This window comes from Lissotriton helveticus, chromosome 4_1 (assembly GCF_964261635.1).
Source record: "Lissotriton helveticus chromosome 4_1, aLisHel1.1, whole genome shotgun sequence".
In the NCBI taxonomy this organism is placed as follows: Eukaryota; Metazoa; Chordata; class Amphibia; order Caudata; family Salamandridae; genus Lissotriton; species Lissotriton helveticus.
Window position 1 is genome coordinate 1,498,579,676 of NC_136063.1, and position 4,037 is coordinate 1,498,583,712.

The window sequence follows — 4,037 nt, forward strand, 5'->3', positions numbered from 1 at the left end:
TGGCCGGGCACAAAAGGGAAGACACCTGGACCCTCCAGACCCCCTCCCGGCACCCTGCCGCGTGGCAGGACCCAGGATGGAGCCCCGGGTGGGGAGGCCACCCTCCCCGGGGCCCTCAGGGGCCCCGGACGGGGCTCCTGAAGCCAGCCAAGCAAGGGGAGGCTCCCCGGGCAGCACGGAACCCCCTTCCCGGGCCTTTGGCAGTGCGGCAGGCCGGGGGACAGGGCCCTAGGCCGGGGGACAGGGCACTGGGCCGTAACACCCAACCCGGGGCCCAGCAGGGCCCCTGGACCCCACCAGGGTTCCCAGGCACTGAGGCACAGGAGAAGCCTCCCCGGGCCCTCCGGACCCCGTCACGGCACCCTGCCACGCAGCAGGACCCAGGACGGAGCCCCAGACAGAACTCCTGAACCCAGCCAGGCTCCCCGGGCACAACGGAACCTCCGCCGTCCCGGGCAGTGCAGCAGGCCGGGGGGGACGGGGACCCCAGGCCAGGGCCCTCCCGGACCCTATCCAGGGCATCCTGCCACGCGGCAGACCCAGGGACGGACCCGGGGCTGGGGCGGCATCCTGGCCCGTCCAGCTGCCGGCTGAGGACCGCTAGGCCGAGAGGGGTCCCAGAGTACCGTGTCAGTTGTAATCCGGAGGAAGGCTACCCCTCTTTATTGGAACAAGTACGCACTGCGAGGCTCAGGGGACCCTAGACACGAATGTGCCCGACCTCCTGGAGGCCTGGCTGGGATCCCGGAGGCAAATGGCACCTCATCGGGACTTCCAGGGAAGTCCGGCAATCTGGTCGCCCCATAGGAAAGCATTGTGGAGGAGTGGTGTGGCTCACTGGTTAGAGGCGGCAGACCCGGGAGCGGAGGACCGCCCAGGACCAGGGTTCAATTCCCGACGCGGCAGGCTCTTGGACCAGGGTCAACAGACTCGATAATTCTCGCCTCGGTGCCTACTCTAACTAGGGATCACACTCGGCAACTCTGGGCATTAGCATGCCTCATCTCCACAACGGCCCCCCACATACGCCGGGGATGCCTGATTTCACTTTGGAGATACCCAGTAGGGACCATCTGACAGGGAAAGCCAGGACTGGTTCCCCAGCGGTATACAGCGCAGAAATACTCCTTCGGAAGTCGATTCTAACACTTTAGAAACCCACAATCAATCAATCAATTGCGGGCGACCAGATGGCCGAGGCGATCTGGGCGACCAGATGGCCAGGCACGAAAGGGAAGCTGCCTGGACCCTCCGGACCCGGTCCCGGGCACCGTCCCGGGCACCCTGCCACCCGGCTGGACCCAGGACGGAGCCCCGGTTGGGGAGGCCAGCCTCCCCGGGGCCCTCAGGGGACCTGGACGGGGCTCATGAAGCCAGCCGAGCCAGGAGAGGCACCCCGGGCACCTCGGAACCCCCGTCCCGGGCCTTTGGCAGTGCGGCAGGCCGGGGGGACAGGGCCCTGACCCCGAGCACCCGACCCGGGGCCCGGCAGTGCCCCTGGATCCAGCCGGGGCTCCCAGGCCTGGAGGCGCAGGGGAAGCCTACCCCGGGCCCTCCAGACCCCGTCCCAGGCACCCTGCCACGCGGCAGGACCCAGGACGGAGCCCCGGGTGGGGAGGCCGCCCTCCCCGGGGCCCCTCAGGGGCCCAGAATGGAGCTTCTGAACCCAGCTGATCAAGGGGAGGCTCCCCGGGCACCACGTAACCCCGTCCTGGGCCTTTGGCAGTGCGGCAGGCTGGGGGACGGGAACCCCAGGCCAGGGCCCTCCCGGACCCTATCCAGGGCATCCTGCCACGCGGCAGACCCAGGGACGAACCCGGGGCTGGGGCGGCATCCTGGCCCATCCAGCTGCCGGCTGAGGACCGCTAGGCCGAGAGGGGTACCAGAGTACCTTGTCCGTAGTAATCCGGAGGAAGGCTACCCCTCTTTATTGGAACAAGTGCGCACCGCGAGGCTCAGGGGACTCTAGGCGCGAATGTGCCTGACCTCCTGGAGCCCTGGCTGGGATCCCGGAGGCGAATGGCACCTCGTCGGGACTTCCAGGGAAGTCCGGCCATCTGGTCACCCCATAGGAAAGCATTGCGGGCGACCAGATGGCCGAGGCGATCTGGGCGACCAGATGGCCGGGCACGAAAGGGAAGCCGCCTGGACCCTCTGGACCCAGTCCCGGGCACCGTCCCGGGCACCCTGCCACACGGCTGGACCCAGGACGGAGCCCCAGGTGGCGAGGCCACCCTCCCCGGGGCCCTCAGGGGACCTGGACGGGGCTTCTAAAGCCATCCGAGCAAGGAGAGGCTCCCCGGGCACCACGGAACCCCCGTCCCGGGCCTTTGGCAGTTTCATCAGGCCGGGGGGACAGGGCCCTGACCCCGAGCACCTGACCCGATGCCCGGCAGGGCCCCTAGATCCAGCCGGGGCTCCCAGGCCTGGAGGCGCAGGGGAAGCCTACCCCGGGCCCTCCAGACCCCGTCCCAGGCACTCTGCCACGCGACAGGACCCAGGACGGAGCCCCGGGTGGGGAGGCTGCCCTCCCCGGGGCCCCTCAGGGGCCCTGAACGGAGCTTCTGAACCCAGCTGAGCAAGGGGAGGCTCCCCGGGCACCACGTAACCTCGTCCTGGGCCTTTGGCAGTGCGGCAGGCTGGGGGACGGGGCCCAGAGCTGGAGCACCTGACCCGGGGCCCAGAGGGGCCCCTGGCCCCAGCCGGGAGCCCGGAGGCGCAGGGGACGCCCCTCCGGGCCCTCCCGGACCCCATCCAGGGCTTCCTGCCACGCGGCAGGCCCAAGGACGGACCCGGGGCTGGGGCGGCATCCTGGCCCAGCCTGCTGCCGGCTGAGGACTGCTAGGCCGTGAGGGGTCCCAGAGTAACTTGTCCCTAGTAATCCGGAGGAAGGCTACCCCTCTTTCTGGGAACAAGTGCTCACTCGAGGCTCAGGGGACCCAAGGCGCGAAAGTACCCGACCTCCTGGAGCCCTCGCTGGGATCCGGGAGGCGAATGGCACCTCATCGGGACTTCCAGGGAAGTGCGGCCATCTGGTCGCCCCATAGGAAAGCATTGCGGAAGACCAGATGGCCGATGGGATCCGGGCAACCAGATGGCCGAGGGGATCTGGGCGACCAGATGGCCGGGCACGAAAGGGAAGCAGCCTTGACCCTCCTGACCCCGTCCCGGGCACACTTCTGCGCGGCAGGACCCAGGACGGAGCCCCGGGTGGGGAGGCCACCCTCCCCGGGGCCCTCAGGGTCCCCGGACGGGGCTACTGAAGCCAGCCGAGCAAGGGGAGGCTCCCCGGGCACCACGGAACCCCCGTCCCGGGCCTTTGGCAGTGCGGCAGGCCGGGGGGACAGGGCCCTGGGCGCGAGCATGCAACCTGGGGCCCGGCAGGGCCCCTGGACACAGCCAGGGCTCCCAGGCCTGGAGACGCAGGGGAAGCCTACCCCGGGCCCTCCGGACCCTGTCCCAGGCCCCCATTCCACGCGGCAGGACCCAGGACGGACCCTGGCTGGGGAGGCCACCCTCCCAGGGGCCCTCAGAGGCCCCGGACGGAGCTCCTGAAGGCAGCCAAGCACGGGGAGGCTCCCCGGGCACCACAAAACCCCGCCCCGGGCCTATGGCAGTGCGGCAGGCTGGGGGACAGGGCCCTAGGCTGGAGGACAGGGCCCTGGGCCGGAGCACCCCACCTGGGGCCCAGCGGGGCCCCTGGACCCCACCGGACCCCATCACGGGCACCCTGCCACGTGGCAGGACCCAGGACAGTGCCCCGTCCGGAGCTCCTGAACCCAGCAAGGCTCCCCGGACACAACGGAACCCCTGCCCTCCCGGGCAGTGCGGCAGGCCGGTTGGGACGGGGACCCCAGGCCCAGGCCCTCCCGGACCCTATCCTGCCACGCGGCAGACCCAGGGACGGACCCAGGGCTGGGGGGGGATCCTGGCCCGTCCAGCTGCTGGCTGAGGACCGCTAGGACGAGAGGGGTCCCAGAGTACCTTGTGCCTAGTAATCCGGAGGAAGGCTACCGCTCTTTCTGGGAATAAGTGCG